Here is a 22,192-nt window from a genome sequence, read left to right as displayed (position 1 = left end):
AAAAAGCCATTTTAAAATAATGGGTTTTTATCATTATTTTTAATGTTCTGCAGTATTAGTCTGGTGAATTTCTGTTGGTAAAGTATTGTAAATTTTAGGTGTGTAACTACAAAAGGCCACCTCACCAATTCTTTTCAGATTGGATCTTGAAATTAAAAGTAGACCTTCATTTGAAGATCTGAGGTTATGACTGCGAATGTAAGGGGACAGAGAGTCCAAAATGTAGGACTGGGTGAGATTATTTAAGGCTGTGTAAACCATTACAGTTGATCTCCTACATACAAACAGGTTCCATTCCAGCAGTCTGTTTGTAAGTCCATTTTGTTCATAAATCCAGCACGTATTGGCATCTGTTGATAAATGTTTTAGTTTCAGACAGCTCTTGATTTGGACATATAAACAATGTTTTTTTGGAAGTTTTTAATGTGCTTTGAGCAAATTACAAGTACTGTACATGAAATAGTTATTTTTGTTATAAAGATTTTCCCAACCCTGCTGCCACCATTTGGCAGACATGCAAATTATCCTTAAGTGCTAATTTTGGACTTGAGGACCACTTTGTTCATATATACTGTATGAAAGTTCACATCTCAAAAGTTCATAAGTAGGGGACTATCTGTTGTAGTATTTTAAAGTAAATTCTAAATGACACGAGTAACCAATGTAACAACACTAAAACTGATGAAATGTGCTCAGATTTTCTTTTTCCGGTTAAGATTCTTGCTGCTGCATTCTGCACTAACTGTAACTGACTGATGGCTTTCTTAGGTAGTCCTGTAAAGAATACATTATGGTAATCTATTTGACTGAAAATAAAAGTGTGAACTAATTTTTCATTGCCTTATAAAGTTATGAGGTCTAACGTTAGCTGTATTCCTGAAGTGGAAAAAGCAGTCCTGGTAATCTGATTAATATGTGATTTAAAATTTAGGTCAGAGTCTGTGATTACTTCTAAATTCTTTTCCTCACATTTCACTTTTAAGCCTAAGGCACCAAGTTTATTTCTAACGCCCTCACAATGTCCATGTTTGCCAATAACTAAGATTTCTCTTTTCTCCTTATTAGTCAGAGAAAGTTACTACTCGTCCATTCAGAAAAACACGCAATACACAGGATCACAAAACAATTCACACAGTAGAAGCCGTTTTGCGGTCCTGAGTGTGGAAAGCAATTCTGTCACAATAGAACTCAGTCAGTCATTTTCCAACCTGCTGTATCCTAACATAGGGTCACAAGGGTCTGCTGGAGCCAATCCCAGCAAGCACAGGGCGCCAGCCCACCGCAAACAATTGCACTCTTCACAATTTATTTTTGTATAGCCCAAAATCACACAAGAAGTGCAGCCCCCACATCCTTGATGCTCTAAGAAGACAAGAAAAGACTCCCAAATTAAAAAAATCCTTTGTAGGGATAAAAACGGAAGAAACCTTAAGAAAGGGAGTTCAAAGAGAGACCCCTTTCCAGGTAGGCTGGGCGTGCAGTGGGTGTCAAAGAGAAGGGGTCAATACACAGAACACAAGTAATCCTCAATACAATACAATAGTGTGATAGCCATGTTACAAATACAGAGCAGAATTGAACAGTAGATAATATAACATAATACAATTTGGATTTGTTCAGAGTCCTGGAGACCTTGGCCATCAAGCTTCCTCCCCCTATTGGCCATTCCACAGCTGAGACAGCGCTGGGCCAGCCAATCCGATGAAAGGACTCCTCTACCCGATGATTTCTGCGATCCTCCATCAGAGATGACTTTACCTTAGGCAGCCAGAACAACTTGGCAGGTGGACCATGGCATCAAGTGCCACATTTGAAATGCAAGAAGAGAAACAGAATAGGTGAGGGTTAGTAACAAATTTTAACTATCATGTTATGTTTTAGTGCTAATTACAAACAACAGTGATGCAGTCTACACAGTTATTCAGCAGCTCTAGTCAGGGTCTGCTAAACTGAAGTTGTGAGTCTGGGATTTGAAAGCTGAGACCAAAGGGGCATCTCTTAAAGAAGCAGGCAAACCAGTCCACAGTTTAGGGGCCCTGTAACTAAAAGCTCGACCTTCCACTGTTATTTTATTAATCCTTGGAGTCCTAAGCAGACCGGCATCTTGAACTTGGCCATTTAAGGCTTTATACAGTATATTTAAAAGGAGGATTTTGAAATCTGTCCTAAACTTAATTGGGAGGCAGTGTAAGGATTTAAGAACTGGACTTATGTGTTCATATTTTCTTGTTCTTGTAAGAATTCTTGCAGCAGCATTTTGTATTAACTGGAGGCTGTATAAAGAACAGTTTGAACATCCAGTGAACACCACTTTGAGGTAGTCAATCCTACTAGAAATAAATACATGAATTCATTTCTCAGAATCCTGTTTATTTAGAAAGTGCCTTAATTTCCCAACATTTATAAGATACTAGAGTCAACAATAACGCCTAGATTGTGGGCTGATTCAGTATAATTAATGGTGATTCCAACTGAGTTAAATGACAACAAAATATTGTTGTGATCAGCATCATTCCCTCCAATAATTAACATCTCTGTTTTATCTGTGTTTAAATCAATAATCCTCTCATTTAATTCACTAACACAACTAATTAAAGACAACATCAGAGAACCTTCATGTGGTTTTGATGAAAGGTATAACTGGGTATCATCTGCATATGAGTGAAGATTAACATGATGTTTCCTATTGCGAGATCCCAATGGAAGCATGAAAAGTGAAAACAGTAAAGGTCAGAGTACTGAGCCCAACGGGACACCATATCTCACTTCTGTGTGTAATGATGGAGTCCTATCAGCACATTTCTGTACGTGTTGGAATCGATTTGATAAATAAGAACTAAACCAAGCGAGCACAGTGCCTGTGAGCTAAACATAATTTTCTAGCCTTTGTAGTGAAATAGAATAGTCAATGGTGTCAAATGGTGTGCTTAACTCTAACAACAGAATTACCGTGCAGTTTCCTTCATCAGAGGATATCAGAATGTCATTTACAACGTGCATTAGTGCCATTTCTGTACCCGCATTAAAACTCACAAAGGGGAGAAGCCAAACGACTGCTGTAAATGTGGCAAAGAGTTTTTACAAATAAACAACCTTTTGACTCACAATAGATTTCAAACAGGGAGAAGCAATTTGTCTGTCATAAATGTGGCATACACTTACCTGAATCACATTTATTGGCCAAATATGCACACATACAAGGAATTTAACTCCAGTTTTGATGACACTGTTACATAATTGACATGGATGTCACTGCCAAGGTAAGTAAACCTCTCAATGAGGTCGACACTCTCTCTGCAGACAGACACACCGCTGATGGCCGTGCCCAAGAGGTCATTAAAGGCCTGGATCAATACATATTACTTATGTAACAGTTACATTTAGAGATTGAAACTTGACAGACATTTGTTTGTAGTTCAGATCCTCCATTTGACTCCATCAGGTCCTAATGGTGTACTGAACACATTAGCCTGTCTTTAGGGTCTCTGAGACTGGAGGCAGCCAGGAGTCCAACTGTACAGCAGGCACTGATGTGCTTCAGCATTACAACTGGTAACAAGTTAGAGATGGCAGATAGTTCAGCTGGGCATCATCCTATATGACTACCCAAGCAGACGGCATATTAAGAGCCCACCGAGTGTGTCTACTCCAGTAGAACTGACCAGACGGCCCTGACATAACAACCTGTACAGCTGTAGACGACTCCACTTTATTGGTCAGTTTAGCACACACTGCACTGAGGCTGTCAAGTCTGAACCATTAAATCATTCAGTCAGCTGGGAATTTTTTTTGGCAATATTTCTGGTAAGGCATTTGTGTTATTCTTGTATGTCGTAGGTTGATACTGATATATTAGGTTGATAAATATAAACACAGACACACACTTAATGTCAGGCCCTCAGAATAACAAGCTTCCAGCTGTCAGTCGTGGTTTTAGAATACTGAGCTTCAAAAGTTCTGACCCTCCATTTATCTTAAATGCAAGTTTTATAAAAATGTGACTCCTAAATAAAGATCCGCAAGAACCTTATTGTTGTTGACTGTGTTTGTAAGTGAACAGTAAAGTCTTGATCAGGATGCTTAGTTTCCAAGCTGTGTTATCCTGTAGGATTACCGGTGAGTCCAGTAAAGTCCAGTGTGCCTTTTGTAGTCCATGATGATAAAAGTGGAGGCTCTGCTCAAATCTCTCAGTTCTAGTTGTGTTAATACACAAGAAGACTGGGCCAGCACAAATGAAATAAACACTCAGTATTGTCACTGCCAAAAACAAAAGATTATTAATAAATGATTCAGTATAAATTGTACAACCATGTCAAGAAATATTTACAATTAATAATTGAATTGAAATAATGAACTAACAACGAAGATTCATTTAACAAACAGACTGATCAGAGAATATACTGAAGCTGAAGTATTAAAACTGAAGGACGCCCATTTCTATGGATTATATAGAAATAAAAGAACAATGTAATGGCAATAGACATGTTTACTTTTAATGTACAAAAAAGGAATAAAACTGTACAATGCAGTTATAAAAATTAAAGAAAAAATGATGACATGAATTGGCTAAAAACAGATGAGCAGACAATTTCAAATATACAGAAGTTAATCAATGATCTTTAACAATAAAAGTGTCCTTTATTATTGACATCAATAGTTAAATCAAATCTCCACAACTCTATTACGCGCAGTCAGTCAGTTCAGTACTCAGAAATCCAAAAGGCCAAAGACCAGTAAAGCCAGTGACACGTTTATCAGAGGAGGCGCTGAGATGGAATCCCAAGTTGAAAAGCCTCAGTGATGCTGACCTTGTGCTTCCAATTGCTGCGGTTCAAATACAAAATGGCAAACTCTTCTCTCTCACTAAAAAGATTTACTTTCACAAGTAGTAAACATGTATTAATGCATTCTAGACGATGCCCACCGTAGCATACGGCGGTGTAAGAATAGGAATGGAAAACAGAAAGGAATTGAGAAATCAAGAAGATAGAAATACTGCTGCGATTCCAGTTGAAGCAACCGCTATTGCAACGTCTCCTCTACCTCTCTCAGAATGAATGAGAGTTTTGTATACAAAGGTCTTGCCTGTTCCTGCGGGGCCGTCAAGAAAGAAACATTTCTTGGAATGAACAGGTGGATTGTATATTGCCTGCAGTACTGATGGTACGACTGTTCGCTGATCATCGTTGAGTTGTTGTGTATAATCTGAAGCTACATTTTGTTCGTGGAGAATGTCAACACAGGTGGGAGTATAAGATGGGATGAATTTGGTCACTGGGAGATGAAATTGTTCAAGAGTCATTGAGTATTTCATTAATTTCCGCGAGAGCGTACATTGGGGCAGTGTCAGTGGAATATTTAGTAAACAGGTCTTCGCAAATTGCCAGTTTATGTATTTGCCATAGGTCCGGGATGTTCACAGGACCCCCAAAGGCACAAATGATAGCGAAGAGTTGTCTCATATGTATGGGCATCTTAGTTTGTGTAGCTTCATAAAGAGTGTCGTGCCAAATCTTGTTATCGTTAAGGACACCTAATTCTTGACATGCTGCTTTAAATGAGCTGCATATCTTTCCATTTATGGTTCGTAGCACTTCGAAAGTAGTAGCTCCTGGAAACCAAGTTAAGAGGGTGCGTAAGTAGTACCGTTCAGAGTCTTCAATAGAGAAAATTGGCATTCTACCTATAGCGTTACTTTTTTGGAGTCGTAGCTTCCACATGCTAGCCTTGGAATCGAAAGTATAATAGTGTGAAATGTCTATATAGTGGAGTGATTTTGCATGAGTACCCATCTTATTCAGGTCAAACCATGCTGTTAGCATGGTTTTTCTCGTTGCTTCTCGATTTAATGTTTCACCTTCACAAAACAGGACAGCTTGTTGTTCATGAAGATGGACAGGTAATCACATAATTGTGTGAGATTTGTTTGACATACTGTACTCATTAAGACGCCACATACCTTCTGTGGCACTAATATATCTTCCGTCCAAGAAAGTCACGATTTCATCATGAACCAAGTCATCGTTAGCATGTTCTTGCTGTAATGTAACGGAAGCTGCATCATAACCTTTGTGAACATATTTGTGGAAATATTTGATGGACTTTAGAGATGAGGAAACTTCGACATAATATGTGTATTGAATTATTTACTCGACCAAGGGTTGTATGGAACTATCCATCGATTATCAATTATAAACTTGCCTATTTGTGCAGTTGGCCCTTCTCTTCTGCGGTAGATTGGGTAACCGTTAATGTTTTCTTGCGTGTGTTCCTTGTAATCTTTCAGGAATCGCTTGGTGCAAGTACCATCCTTCATGCACAATGCTGTTGGGTTACCTGCTGTACTGCATGGTCCATGTACTATACATTTAGTAACAAATTCAAATAACTTATGGTCAGTGTCAGGGTTAGGGAGTTCAGTAGTGACATATTTATCAATGTCATCTTTGGTTCTTATTTTAGAATTATTGTGAAGAGTAAACAGCATGTGGGCATGAGGAAGGCCATGCTTCTGAAATTCGATTACGTAAGTATAAGAGATAACAACCCCAAAAAGATGTTGTTGTAGAATGTCTCTAATTCCTGCAGCTTAATTCAAAAGACTCGTATTACAATATCAGGCCTGTGCTCCGGTCTTTGGGTATCTGACAGTGCATGTAGAATTTCTGGCCAAGCAGGATTACATGTGAAAGTGATAAATAAATCAGGCTTTCCTAATTTACCTACTATGGCCATGGCATCCTAATAGTTTTGTTGCATGTATCTTGGACTTCCTGCAAATGTGGACGATAATATGATCATTTTGCCTACACGTACATTGTTATTTTCAGCCTTTGCTTGCACTGTGTTTGATAGTCCTTTGTATTGTTCCATGCGCAGATCTTGTTTAATGTAATCTGAGATAGTTGAGACGCACGCCCTCTGTTTTAACATACGCATCTATGGCATACTATTGGAATAGCGTGCCGCTGGAGTGCAAAATGTATTCCTCATTGATAATCTGTATGCGTAAAATTGGCATTGAGTAAGCGTTATTTGGTTGGCGGTTCTTTCATCGGGAACATGTTTTTAAATCTTTGTGTCAGCCAGTGTCTCATAAGGGAATAAAAGTGGGTAAACCATAGGATCACAATTCATTTTGAGTGTGAAAATCTGTTTACAGGTGTTGCCTCTGGGATTGATGCAAATATCCCTTTAAGCAGGGGGTTCGCCATCTTCTCTGACGAAAATTGCTGCAACATCGTTGTGACATGTCGGAGCATTGTATCGTCGGAAATCCTTCCATGGGTTTTCCTTGAAAACCATTCGTACAGATGCTGTTGGACTGGACTGAGCAATTTCATGCATGTGTTTGTATGATTTAGCGAAGGGGTTGATTGCTCTGAGCATAGAATCTAGCTGGAGAAGTACATTTTCGCTGCATGCAGAATTTGCTTTATTTTGTAAGTGTACTTTAGTAGCTTGCGCTGTGTCAAAACCATACAGCTGTCCATATCCTGGAGAGGTAGAAGTGTTAGCGTATAGTGGAGAGATTTGGTGATAAATTTGCCCGTGTATTTTAAAACAGTATGGTCCGTGGCGAGGAGGTTGAGCTATCTGTGCACCCATGGAAGCAAACGCTACAGAAGAATTGTATTCTCGAATGTGTTCACGATAATTTTTACCTTCTGATGTTTGCTGTGTAAGAAGCTGTTGTAAAGGCACAGGTGGCTCCCACAAAGGTGGTAAAGCTACTTTACTGTCGTGGCAGCACCTGGAGTACTTGTTGGATGTATTGCGCTCAGCAGGCCAGTATAGTGCATGACAGTGTTTGCACTGCTGGTATGGAGTCCCAATGTTGTACTCTTGGATGGGAAGACAGGAATGAGGTGAAGAAGTGCCTGTGGTAACGGGAAGAGGATTGTGTGTATGTCTGCTGAGACTGTGTTGGTTTGGAAATGTTGCTTTGCAGATGTCGCATTGCAAGACTTGTGAATGAGTTTTTTGTGTTTAGTCAGACAATCCTGTGTGGTGAACTTCTTATTGCATTTCTGGCACTCATATATTTGTTGGGAAGAATGCCTTTTCTTGTGTTTAGCAAGTGAGGTTCGCGTTTGAAAAGTTTTGTTGCAGGAATCGCACTCGAAGAATGTGTTACTGGAGTGGAGGTCAGGTAATGTTTCAGCTGAGTAATTTTTTGTGTGTTTGTGAAGATAGTTCTGCGTTGTAAAACGTTTTGTGCAAGTGTGACACTGAAACAATTTGTCGTTTCAGTAAATTTTCTTGTGTTTGGCAAGGCTTGGTTTTGTTTTAAAAGGTTTACTACAAATGTCGCAGAGGAAGGTTGTACCAGTAGACGAAACTGTAGTGTTTTGTGAAAGAGAAGAATGACTGAGGACTGATGTGTTGGTGTTATCAGACATATATGCTGCTATGGAGACATGATCAGAATCGGTAGGAGGGCTTCATAGTGGCCATTGTCCAGTTGTCCTGAGTACAGAAGGTAAATGAAAAGAGTATTTCCAGAATTGTAAATGCAAGGCGAGATGTTGAGGTCGTGTTTGAAGTAAATGACAATGGTAGCATGCAGAATCTCTGAAAGAGCTTGAATTTCAGCTTCACCACCATAAACTCCCAATGTTGCCATATATTGATAGTACTCCTGACTTCTTGTGATAACTCGATTTGCATTGGAAAGAACAACATGAGGAACGTCTACAAATCTATCCCAATGTGATGCAACGAAATCTACTGCTCTATGTTGACGTGAGAGTGCATTGCCTTGCTCAGCCGTTTGTGTCAAAAAATAACTCACTGATGGGAACAGGCAGTTACCGGATCGTGGAATAGAGATGACGTTGAGAATAGAGAAGATACTGTCGTTCACTTTATAACAAAGGCTTAGGAAACAACTGTTGCAGTATAACGAAAATAGCAAGGTGTATGGGAGGCTGCAGGCAGTGTGGGGAAGGATTTGGAAGACAACAAATAGGAATCGAGAAATGCCGTGTCGCATGTGTGTGGGCAGGACCGGTTTTGAGGTGGAAGCAGGACGAACCAGAAGAGAAATATATTTAAGAGATTTTAAATTTCACTTTAAACATATATATTTACATTTATATCTATTTAGTTTATATTCTTGTCTAAATTCACTACAAGTAAAATGTTATTCTGTTTAACAGACGAATGGTGCTGATAAGAAACAGAAAGGACCGTCTCTCTCTCTCCCCCAACACCACATGACGTCCCACTCACAGTCTGCTCGTCCATCAATGAACAGACCTTCTGCCTCTACTAGAGAATTGTCTCATCTGTTCCTCGAGCTTTAATAAGAGCCGATGACAAACACAGAAACAGAGAGGACGTCACTCACAGAGACACTTTCTGTACTCAGAAACTCACTGAAGCCAAATGAGCCTCCGGCATCAGCATATCCAGAATGACGTGAACTCTGTGGATCTTCACAAAGTGCCTACAGCTCTTCACAGCACTTCATCAGGTAGTTGTAGAGGCCATCTGTCAGCTCCTCATCTTCTACTGTATAGAGGTCATTACCTGGTGACCTTTAGGATCTTCATCATTTTTAAACCATTTGTTTGACACAGCCTGTTGGACAAGAAAATACAAGAGTTTGGTGCTATAAAGTCATCATTGCTCTTTGCTACTAGATGTTGTTATCTGAACTAAGTTACCAGCAGGTGATCATCTGCTCTATGGCCCTTTATGATGAACTCCAACAGTGTTTCATGTTGAGTCCTCCTGGAGGCCCTGCTGATCTCTGCAGCCCCTTGTTCTCGAGTCCGCCGCCACACTGCAGCCACACAGCCAGCGTGGACACACAAATAAAACATCAAACTGTCACATGAAGTGTTTGTCTTAAGCTGGCTGCCTGGTGTTGGGCTGAACACTCCTGTTTCCTCAGTAAAGTGGACACTTTGGAATGGAGTTCAAACTTTGAAGATTCCTCTGTCGTTCACTACACAAGCTCTCGTTCATGGTTATCCCAATAGTTTTTTAGAATACATCATATTTCAGAGTATTATGAATACACCAATGTGGACACTACCTAAAGTAATATACAAGTCATAGGCATGGCATCCTAAGATATAAAGGATAAACTGTAAACAGTGCTCTCCATTATTATTGGCACCCCTTGTAAAAATTAGTAAGAAAGGTTGAAAAAAAATAGTTTGCTGAAGAGCCGTCATCTTGCACTGAAAAAATTAGAAACATCTGACTTTTAATTTAAACAATTTCATTCAAAGAAAATCAAAGTTCTCATCAAGAAATACATATTTTAAAAATTAACATTTTTATAAGGGGTGCCATTAATAGTGGAGGGCACTTTAAATGAATGCCACAGTTAAAGGTATGCCACACATGAAAAAAATATATAGTGTCACAGGTGGCTTGGGTGACGACCCGGCTGGGACACCCCAGAGGACCGGAAGAGGGCTTATGCCTCCCTCAGACCACATGGGGGTGACTGCCCTGGTGGCTATGGGGACCACGGGTACAGAGCTTGGAAGCTCAACCCTGTAGGGGCCCATGGACCTCAGCACTTCCACCACACCCGGAAGTGCTGGGGGGGAAGAGGATCGGGGGACACCCAGAGTGCTTCCGGATGCTGAGCCGGCACTTCTGCCATACTGGGGAGTGCCAGCGGAAGATTGTCGGGATGCACCTGGAGCACATCCACCTCCCTCCATTGAGCGACTTGAGTCAGGTGGAAGCAGGACAAGGTCTTGAAAGAGGCAAGGACGCAGCCTTAAGAAAGTAAGGCATTTGGACTATTGGCCAGGACTTTGGGGACTTTTGGGGTTACGTGCACTGTAAATATGTTTAGTAAACGTGTGTTGGGTGATTTGAACGTGTCCGCCTGTCTGTGTCCGGCCTGGCTTCCACAATATATATATAAATTATCAGCATCTTTAAAAGGCTGAGAGCAGCAAACTCAAAGGGTCCCTCCTGGTCAGATAAAGAGTAGACTGAGAGAGGATAAGAGATAAAGTACTGAACTCCTACACAATCGAAACACAAATGTAAAGTCACATAAAGCCTACAGTTCATATTCAAACACCATCAACGTGTCTACTCCACAGTCTACTGGACCAGCAGGGATGTCCTAGGAAAAGAAGGAAAGAAATAAAAATACACATGAAAGTCAAACACAAAAAGTGAATTATGAGTTTAACAGACGGGGGTTTGCAGTTTACCTGATTTTTCTTTAACATCCAATTTCCAGAAGATATTCTTGTAACAAGTTGGCTGAAAGGAAAAAATATAAATGTCACTTGTAATTAATTAGAAAGGCTCTGTGAACATCGCGACTGTCAGTCTGAGTCACATACAAGTTATTGTCACACTGCACGTTGCAGGAAAGTCTTTAACAGTTTAGAAATGGCAGGCATCATCTGCACAAAACTACCATGAAATTCTATTACAAAAACATCGCAGATTATTTGGTATTACAAATAAGACACGTTACTCCAAGATAAGTAACTAAACTGAATAGAAAAAAGGTCATATCATGCACCACTGTAGTCAATCTAATCTTTATCCAAAGCCTGCTTTACCACAGAAGGACTAATCAAGCGTTTCCTGGATGCTTGTAAAAGTTTATTTGTCTTCCATGCACAGTCGAGGAGTTCTCGTGAAACTTGCCTTGTGAAATTTGTAGAGTTGCCAGTACTGCTGAGTGCCGATCCACTTCAAGCACTGCATATAAATCAACTACCGCGAAAAATGATTATTAATACAAACATCAACGTTCACAGTACAAACATAACCATGCAACACGAAGTTATTAGAAATACGAAGAATGCTGTGCAAATTTCAAACGTCTTCATTTCGAAGCACACTTGCTTCCATTGTCAAAAATACGAGCAATTAGTTTTGTCGCTTCTTCTTCTTTTGTCTAATGGAGTTTCATCGCTGCAGCTTCTTTTTTTATTTTGTTTAATGGAGTTTCATTGCTTGGTGCAACGGCAGGTTATTTAAGAGGAAACTCAATAAGGTGGAACCTTAAAGAGATAGGAATTACGAACTGTGAAACGTTTGGTTAAAGTTACACTTGATAGACAACTTCAAATGCTGATAACTGGACAGGTCAGTTTTTGATTGTCATAGAGTAACAATAATCTCATTGGTGGAAGTTCTGAATTAGCGCAATATGATTTGCTGTAGTCAAATTTGATTGACAGTTATCCCACCTTCAGATCCACCCATAATGTCTCCGGTCTGCAGCAATACCCTTCTCATCAAATTGGTTGCTGACTGCACAGATATCAATGATGTCATTACGCTAGCATGTCTCAAAATCACGTGACGGGCACATTTGAAACAAGCCTCGAAGTGGCGCTTCAAGCACCAGTGCTTCGAAAGCTCGACACAGTGTCGAAAATATCGAGCAGCCCATCACTGCCGCATGCGCTTAATGAAAAAAACAATCAATTTTATGGCACGTCCCGATCTGAACTGTGCATGCTGATTAACAACATGACATTACGGTGTATTAATTTTAGTTCCACATTAGTTGACAATAATGAAAATATTCATCCTGCAAAATAAATGAACCAGCCTTCGTGGCATAATGCTGGTGTCCAAATATCGATCCCTGTAAGGTGTGCGCACTTTTAAGCTCAATCAGGGCGAAATACATGTCGTTTAATCTTTGTATTAATTGGCTGGTACTGCATGTGTATGTGTGTGTATATATTATATATATATGAGTTTGCAGATGGAGATCCAAAAAGGGAGAAAAATGACTCACGTATCATAAAGTAGTTTTTATTCCTGAGCTCTCAACCCCTACAAGGGTCTTCATCAGAGGATAATGCTTAGACTTACAAGAATCAAAGGCAATACTGTATATAGCAAAAAATTACATGATGGGGGTTGGGGTTGCGGGAGGTGTATAAGTCAGTGTCATCCGGGGTTATATTGGTGTGAAGTTTTGTTTATTATGAACATGTTTGCATATGCTGGATTTATGTCCAAATGTCTGTTAATGGCGTTTTTGTTTGATAGCCAAGATTCAGCCAGATCTCTGGCACTTTCAGTACTGGCCTTAAATTTTACTTGTACATTGTCCAGGTAAAATGTATGAACTGTTAATTTAGTATGCGTATAGATCAGTGATCAGTGACAATGTGATGTTCGTGTATACGTGTTGCGATTCTTTTGGATATTTGTTGTCAATCGAAACCTTTGGTTAATGACTTTTTATCACTATTGGAATCATTTGATTTTATCCAGCATATTAATATGCCAACTCACTCTCTCAGTCACACCGTTGATCTCGTTCTTACACTTGATATTTCAGTTTATGATATTGATTTATACGCTGTTTCTTTTACTGATCACTTTTCTATAATGATGGATTTGAACATTACTGTAGATGTCCGTCTACACAATTGACCCCTCTGTAGGCAGAAAACATTTATTTCCATTAAAAGACTTGGCATCCTTTTGTTCCTAAGACATTGCCCTGTCATTATTTGTATAGATATCCAACTTCATATTGAGATCTGAGGTATCTAATGTGTTTCTTTAAAGTGTTCCTTTAATTTTTGTGAGCAGTGTATATATGAGTAGAAAATTCAATAATAATAAAGATGTATAATAAGGTAAATGCATTTAACTAGAACACAAATACAGCGAAAATGGCCAAATTGGGGAGGTTTTAAAAACTATTAGGGAAAGGGAACACAAATATATTTACAGATCTTTAAAAAGAATGTTAGCCAAGTTTTGAACACAGTAAAAGTGAATCATTCAATTTGTCAAAAAAGGAAAAATGCTATTTTAGCTTTATAAACAAGATACTGCTCAGAGTCAGAGTTATTATCCAGCAATATTCCATAAAAAATGTGTTCTGTTTAAACTGACATTTTTCCTGATCTGTCCCTTAACATTTATTCACTAATAATATTTCTATATCACCTTTGCTTACAAGTGTAGCTCAAATTGCTCTACAAAAATATACAGTTACAAAGAAAATTGAAGGCATTATAAAAGTAAATAAGAAGCAAATGGAGGGGTCCTTGTCCTTTGTAATAAATACACTGCCAGGTCAAATGGCTGGGGAAAAAGACAGACTTGCAGCCTTCAAGGATACTGGAGATAATAAACTTCTGGGGGTCTCAAGCCAAAGCCCACACAGACCCCCGTCTGCACATCCCAGCATACATAATTGTGGCCGTCTCACTCCAATCACAATTCCATTCTAGGACATCTTGTGAACTTTTTTTCTATCACAGGAAGTTTGAGTTGATGTAACAGATGGCGGAAACGCAGGGGGGCACCATTGCAACAAACTGGAAAAAGACAACAGAGATAAACAGCATATGTTAGTGCCCAGTCCAGAGCTTACAAAGTGTACAGAGTATTATTTCTAATCTATTACAAACAAAAAGACAAATTAGAAAAGTGGGCTTGTTGAAGTTTTTCGAAATGCTTGACATTTGTAGCCTAGCATTTCTCTGTTGGCAAAGCATTCCAGAGTACAGAAAGTTGCCAGTTTTTATGGTTGATTTTGGAATAAAAAGCAAAGCAACATTTGAGAAAAGAAATGTTGGGAGCAGACACTCAAAAATGCAGGCAGGGTCTAAAATACTCAAAGCCTTCTAATTATTTAATAGAACCTTGAAATCAATTCTATGTGAGACAGGTAGCCAGTGAAATGAGACTGAGACAGTTTTCAGAAGAAAAGAAAAACAAAATAGGCCAATACCTCGTGATCACTTGGCAAAGGTACAGCAGATCAGAACAGAGGTTTAGATGGAGAATTCTAGAAGTGCTGGGCAGGAAGGGCAGCCGCTACTTCAACAAGGCACACATTTCTCCGTCCTTCTTCTTTAACTGGGCCCCATAACGCGACCAGACTCTTCTATTTCACTGTAACTGTTAAAAACCTAAACACAGTAGATACACGATGTTCACTCACGGAGTTCAAACATTAATAAAGTGTACTCTTCTTGTTCTGCCTCCTTTCTTGGTTCACCTGTATATCAATTATTACCAAAGTAGACCATCACAATAGATAAAGTTCTGCTTAGAGTAAAGTCTAACAACATTATTTTAAATTATTGGGGTTTTTTGTTGCATTTTGAAAGAACCCCAACTTAATTGTCCTTATATGTCGCATCATTTTTTTTTTTACTTTTACATTATGCATACAGTAGAAATTGTGTTACAATCTCTGTATATGTGAACTTCTAATGTGATGTGCTCAGGTGTCATTACTTACATGGAAACATCTTTGTTTTTCTCTCCTGCCTTAGTTTTGTTTTAAGTTAAAATTAAGTCTTGGTTCTTTCAAAATCCAACAACAAAGCTCAGTAACTTAAGAAAATAAATGTCATTTTACAAAATGGAACAATATCCCTGTTTAGTGACTGCTGGTACTGATGTGCCTCAGTCTCTGTGTTTGTGAGGATTCACACTCTGAGGCTTTCCTGTCTAAAATTAAAAAGCCTGTGTTAGTCACTGGACAGAGTGAGCAAACATAGAGGTCAGTATTCAAGGCAGCAAAATATTACAGATCAAATAATAAATATGGGGAGGCTTTGCAGGAATTATGCAGTAGAAATGGCAAATCTAACATGAACTGCACATCATCCCAAACTGGGAATCTAAAAAGCAGAAGAAAAGAACATCCAATTGTGTCTCAGAATTCGGGTTCACTGGCTTCTGTTGAGCCACATGGTAGGCTGGTTACCACTGGGCATCCTGTAGGGTCAAAAAAAAAAATACAATAAAGGGGCATTGTTTTTCTAACTGCAGCAATTAAAAATGTCATTTTAAAGGAGCAAGCCTTCTCCATTATATTCAGTTAAATATATGTGTGTGTACTCCTGCTAAACCAACAGCTTAAACGGTAAGCTAATGATACATGACAACAGCAGGTGCCAGGTCTGTCATTGTGCCACATCAGACGCACACAACAGTTCTCTGATGACTTTGGACATACATTTTAAAATTGCCTGTTTTGTGCCATAGAAGTTTTTCTACCAAACAAGATTAAAGAAATCAATTTCAAAATTATGAATAAATAGTAGCCAACTAACAGATTAATTCATAAGTATGACATTAATATATCCCTGAAATGTAGTTTTTGTACAAATGAAGACAAATCACCTCTCACATTTCTTACTTCTGCTCCTATTCCAAAATGTTTCATAAAGATTTATTTCTGTTACTGTCTTAAATGACAAAACAATATGTCACTCTTTAATTCTTGTTATTCTTCTGTATACAATTTTGAAGACTAAATGTTAGAAAATGCAGTAACAGTGGTTTCCTTGCTTCGTAAATTTCTTGTTCTTAAAAATTCAGAACATTAGACCGTCTGTTACATCTTTCTGTCTGGACATTAATATGCTAGAAATAGCTTTAAAAACGGAAAACACACTAAAGCAATTAAAACGTGTGAGATTCTGAGCTGCTTCATTAACAATTTGTAGTGCTATTATCTACATCCCTCTTTCTTGTAATAAGTTAGTTGTTGCTATTCTCCTATGTAATTTAGCCTTCATCGATATACCCTTGTATTGATGTAATCTGATAAACATAATAAAAATACTGATGACTTTGGAGGGCACACTTTACACTGGTCGAATGTCAGACGTGCACTCCTAATTCTATTCCTAATTCGACACCTTGATTACATTGTTTTCTTTAATAATTATCATGCTGTTTGCTCTTTAAGATTAAAAATGTGGACTAATGTTAAAAGAAACACACCACCAAATGCTAATAGGGTGTTATGAAATAAATTACATACATCCATTAATCCATTAACCTAAACACGGAAAATGCTGTCATTTTTTAAACGATTAAACCACAACATTACGAAGTATTGCAACTATAAATGATGTACTTACAAAAAGCTGTACATGTCCATTATAAAGTTCACAGACGCATGTCACATTACATTTCGCTCCCTCTTCATTCAACTGGAGTTTTATTTTTCAGGCGACACATCTTCCAAGATATTATAAAATTCAAAAGTTGCAATCTTTTCCAGTAAGAAGTCCACTTACAGACGGAGATAAACGGCAACACAAAAATGACTCGCAAGTACAAGTCAAACCTGACAAATGACGTTTGTCGTAAAACATTAGACATGCGCAGAACAAATCGGGCAGCGTCGTGAAATGAATTTTAATTAAGCAGAGAGCGCGTCGGATGGGGACTCTTGTCGCAAAGTAAAAAAACGCAGATCGGGCACGGTCGCAATAGTATAGCTTTGCACATGCGTGTGCATGCGCGCGCAAATCGGGTAGGCACCGCAGATTGGGTAGCAATAACTCTTCCCCCAGTTAAACATCCAATCACTGTTAGTATGCAAATGATCCGGTGTCAGGTTTCTCAGTACGCAGGGCAGAGTAAAATGAGCTGCGCAGCAACAGCGGGAGGCTTTGAGGAAGCAGCAAATCTCTGTCGTCCAAATCATAGCAACTTGTGAGATAATTAACAACTTAAAAATCTATCTATATTTGTACAATCAATGGGGTCTAGTCCATTGTTCTTCTCACAGTTTCTGTCTGGTACAGAAGTGTTTCTTTCTCAATCCCACAAGCACCACTGTGAGCCTGTCTGCTACATAGAGCCGACTGGAGGACCTATGTCTGTCTGTCAGACCCCGACACAAAGCCCCACACCAATTTTCAATTCTGCACTCAACAGTTTTCTCGTTTCATATACTGATGTAATCACAGCGATTTTAGTAAAGCTAATTCACTTTCCACCCCAGCTTCCAGCAGCTCACAAAGGGAAAGTTAATGCTGTGAGATGCATCCTTTTTTCCAAGCTTTTAAAAAGTGTGGCGCTGCTGCTGCCTGTACCAATAGCAGTAGCAATGATTCTGCTTCTGGCACATCAGAGACAGCAGCTAGCATGTCTACTCCTGTGGCATCAACAGGCACTGCTTCTCCTGTACCTCTGCCAACAATTGCTGCCCCAAAGCAACCCGCTCAGCTACCCAGTGACTTAAATGGCAATACACTATCCCAGCCAATACTGGGTAGTTACCCCAAATGTGTATTTGGTGGTACAACATTAAGATCATTTAATCCTGCCTGGTACCGCACACAACCATGGCTGGAGTACTCTGTTGTGCTGGACACATGCTTCTGTTTCCCCTGTTGGAAATATGGCAGCACTGTTAATGAGAGGGATGTAGTTTTTACCTTAAATGGTTTTAACAACTGGAAAGCAGCACTTGATCGAGACAAGAGGCTACAGAGGCATGTGTCCAGCCACAACCATGTGAATGCTTCAACCATCTGGACTGAGCATAAAAGCAGCTTCAATGTTAGTTGGTAAAACACAACTTGAAAAAAACCATTACTATGTCAAGAGTATCGGTAAGTGCTATAAGGCTTCTCTGTGTAAATGGGTTGGGGCTCCTTGTTACTGCAGAAACCTTGAGACATGATGCAGCGGGTAATAATGATGGCATTGCTTCAGGTATTTTTCTAAAACTGATGGAATATACCTTAGAGAAGGATGAGAAGCAATGTGGAAAATATGTCTGTGAGAATACGGATTGTCAGAAATTCCATGCCAGAGGAGAATCTTATTGGTTGCTTGAGTTGCAACAACTTGATGCAGAGTACATCACCTCTGAGTTGCTGTTCCATGTTTCTGATGCTGGATACAGTGCTGACAGTGTGCTTAGCCAGTGTTATGATGGGGCTTCTGTAATGAGTGGGGTTAGAGGTGGTGTACAAGCTCTGCTCCAAAAGAGGCTTGACAGATATGTCCCATACATCCACTGCTACAACCACCAACTGCACTTAGTGGTTGTGCATGGCATGCAGAGTGAGTCGTGTGCAAAAAGATTTTTTAGCCTATCTAGTTCACTCTACAACTTTTTTCACCTCCACTATGTGCTCAATAAACATGATGCACCTTGTCTAAAAAGGCTGCTTGAGATCAGATGGACAAGCCACTATGAGGTGACAAGGTGCACTGTGGACAATCAAGAATAAATTCTTATGAAATGACAGAGGATGATGATGCTGCAGTTGACCTGTGCACCGAGGCATCAGGCCTGCTATGCCAAATTAAGAGGCATCACTTCTTTGAGATTGGAAAGTTCCCAGTGCAGGTGCTTGGTGTCTTGAAACCAGCAAATGCTATTCTACAGTCTCAGTCAGTTGATCTGTGCAGTGCTTCTGAGGTTGTTAGTGTAGCACTGGACTACTTAAAAAACATCCTTAAGGATGACTGTTGGGAAGTGTCATCTCCTGCTGAGGATGAGTCACATCCAACAAAGAGAAGGAGAACAATGAGCAAACACCTGGGTCAAAGTGTTGTGCTCTCAACTTTGGGCCATACAGACTCTGGTGACCCTACCATTTCCCCCCATCAGTCTCTGAAAAGATCCCTGCTCAACATCCTTGACAGGGCCATTTCAGAAATGGAAACTAGATTTTCACACAAGAATATTGACCTGATGAGAGCCATATCTAGTCTTGCACCCATATCTAGCGCATTTCTAGATCCCACCCTGTTGCAGCCTCTGGCTGTGATGGCTGGCACTGTAGCAGATGTTGTAAGTCTGAAAATGAAGTTCTTGTGGCAAAACAGATGCTGCTCAAAAAATGTCCAAAGGAAACAGACCTGTCCACTGTGTGTAAACTCCTGCAGGAGTACAAGGAAGCCTTTCCTGAGTTGCATAAATTGTATGTAACAGCCCTGGTAATTGGTGTGTCTTCAGCATCGTGTGAGAGTTCCTTCTCCACTTTGTCACGGGACCCAACCCCCTATCGTCACACCATGTTACGTAAAAGAAAGAGGAATTTGGTGATCTTGTCCCATGAGAAGTCCATAACAAATTACTTGGTTATGGATGAATTTGGAAGAGTTTTTGCAAAGGGAAACAGGAGACTGTTGTTGTAGAGTTGATTGAGGAGAAAGGAGAGTGGAGCTGTTCAGTTACAAACAGAGTTCAGTTGCTTGCAAAACAAAACAAGCTTAAAATAAGACAAAAAGACAAAAAAAGAAGAAAAAAGTTCAAATGTTCTGTTCTAAATCTGTTCTCGTGTTCTACAAATTAGTTTGAGAATTGTAGGAAAAGACATGGTGAATTGTTTTTTTTTTTTAATTACTATGCCAACCCTTTTTAGTTTTGTAAATATTGGCTATATTGAGAGGTCTTATGCAAAATAAAGTAAGAATAAAATATTTATATGAGAATTAGGCCATCCAATTAAGATAAATTTTATGTTGTTGGTTGTAAAGATCTGGAAGGATATTTTATTTTATTCTTTATTTTATTTTTTTATTCTGTTTTTCAGTTTTATTTTTCAAGACTTGGTGAATTGATTTTTTTATATATATAACTTGGCCTACCCTTTTTAGTTTTGTTAATATTGGCAATAGTGAGAAGTGTTATTGTTGGGTTCAAATATGTTTGATAAAGGCTATCCAATTAAGGTAAATGTCATGTTTTTAGTTGTTATAATCTGATGAGGAATAATTTATTTTATTTTTTATTGTTTTATTTTTCAGTTTTCCTCCTGAAAGATTGCCACCTTATCGTGGCCAGGGGGTTTGCGTGCCTCAGTGACCCTAAGAGCTACACCAGCAGAAGCTTAGCCTTCAGGTGGGACAGCCAAGTTGGAAAGGTCTTAGGATAGAGGCCTGACAAAGTGCAATCCAATTACATGACAAAAACAGTTATCCAGAGCACCACCACCCCCCCTCCCTTTCGTCATGTGCACCCTTCACATTTCTGTCTGCCTCTTAAATATGCCTGTCTAGAACCGGCCCAGAAATTGTAAGTATACTCTGACATATGGAATTTGACCTTGAAGAGGGATTTTGAAAAGGTTCCTGTTACAATCATCTATAATATAGATATCCGCACAGCGCAGCCAGGTCTTCAGAGGTCAGAACTCCTCCCTTCATCCTTCAGGCACCCGCAGTCGTAACTGAGATCCCTGAGCAGGTCATCCTTCATGTTCGCCCCACTTTTTGAGTTTTAATTTGTTACTGAATGCATTGTTAACGTCACACACTCTCTGTACTGAGGTGATGTCACGAAAACAATTACAACACAGTCCACACAAACTCACAGACTCATTGATGTTTGATCTAATAATTATTGTCAATATCACAAGAATTACATAATTTTAAGAAGATCAAAAGTCTGCTACAGTCAGTTCAATAAACTCTCCCTTTAAAATGTTTTCATTTACAGCATAAGAGGCAGAATCTCAATGAAGCGGAACTCGTGAGTAGTGACAAATATTATGAGACCCTGAGGAATTATAATGCATAATAACGGGGACGAGTAAAAATTACGACTTTCAAAAATGGACACTGTAAATGTTAGCAATTTAGTATATAATTTAAGAGGTAAGTGTGTGCATAAACGATACTTCAATGAAGCGCTCATCTATAACAACGAAGGTTCACATTATCATGTTGGATGGTTGGAAGGCGCTGCTTGGCTGAAACAATTGATTGCGATCTGCCCTTAAAGGGAAGTGCCGTACAGCGATCAGAAATGAAAACACACATTTAAGCACACTGGACAGTAGTTTATGTTAAATTTATCTACAATATAAATTCAGTATGACTGTCAAAAAGTCCTTTGTCAGGTTAAATTGCGACATCTAATGGCAGAATATTAGAAACACTTGTAGAACTTTTCTTTCACATATTTCAGGGCGATAGTTCAGGTTACTGATGGGCGTAGTGAAGCCTCACGAAGCATCAAAACATTTGAAGCAATTGTGTCGGAAATCGTATCGGCGCTTCGAAGCATTTGACACTCATCTCTCTAGTGACACCTCCTGGCCATTTTTATTAACGTTACACAAACTCATGCTCCACTTCAATGACGTCTGTTAAAACTCTTATTGCTTTTATTTTTTCTCAGCTACAGACTGACAACGAAGAAAAGGGTTCGTCAGCAGCTTCTAGTGTCTGATGTCTAAAAAAAATATATATATATATATAACTAACGCCGACAGGCAGAATGCACTATACGATAGCAAGAGTTAAACAAAATAAGACGCCTCACTCATGGATCATTATAATCGCTCCTGTTATTAATATTATAATTAACCCTCATCTTTTCTTGAGATCACATTTAATAGTCTTAAATGTTTTCTTTGGTCTGACTTAATTAAAATGGAGTAGACGGAAAATAAAAGTGTATCCCTGTACTTTGCCATGATATAGGTAAGCACAA

General features: G+C 39.1%; 1 protein-coding gene across 1 annotated transcript in view; it reads right to left on the bottom strand.

Annotated features, from left to right (window-relative positions):
- The window catches only part of LOC120533513 (gastrula zinc finger protein XlCGF17.1-like), a 249,868-nt gene that overhangs the window by 204,027 nt on the left and 23,649 nt on the right, over positions 1-22,192 (bottom strand). The gene's annotated exons all lie outside the window — the stretch shown is intronic.

The sequence above is a fragment of the Polypterus senegalus genome, chromosome 8 (assembly GCF_016835505.1).
Source record: "Polypterus senegalus isolate Bchr_013 chromosome 8, ASM1683550v1, whole genome shotgun sequence".
Lineage (NCBI taxonomy): Eukaryota > Metazoa > Chordata > Cladistia > Polypteriformes > Polypteridae > Polypterus > Polypterus senegalus.
The sequence above is the reverse complement of the archived record's forward strand: the minus strand, read 5'-3'. Positions and strand labels throughout refer to the sequence as shown.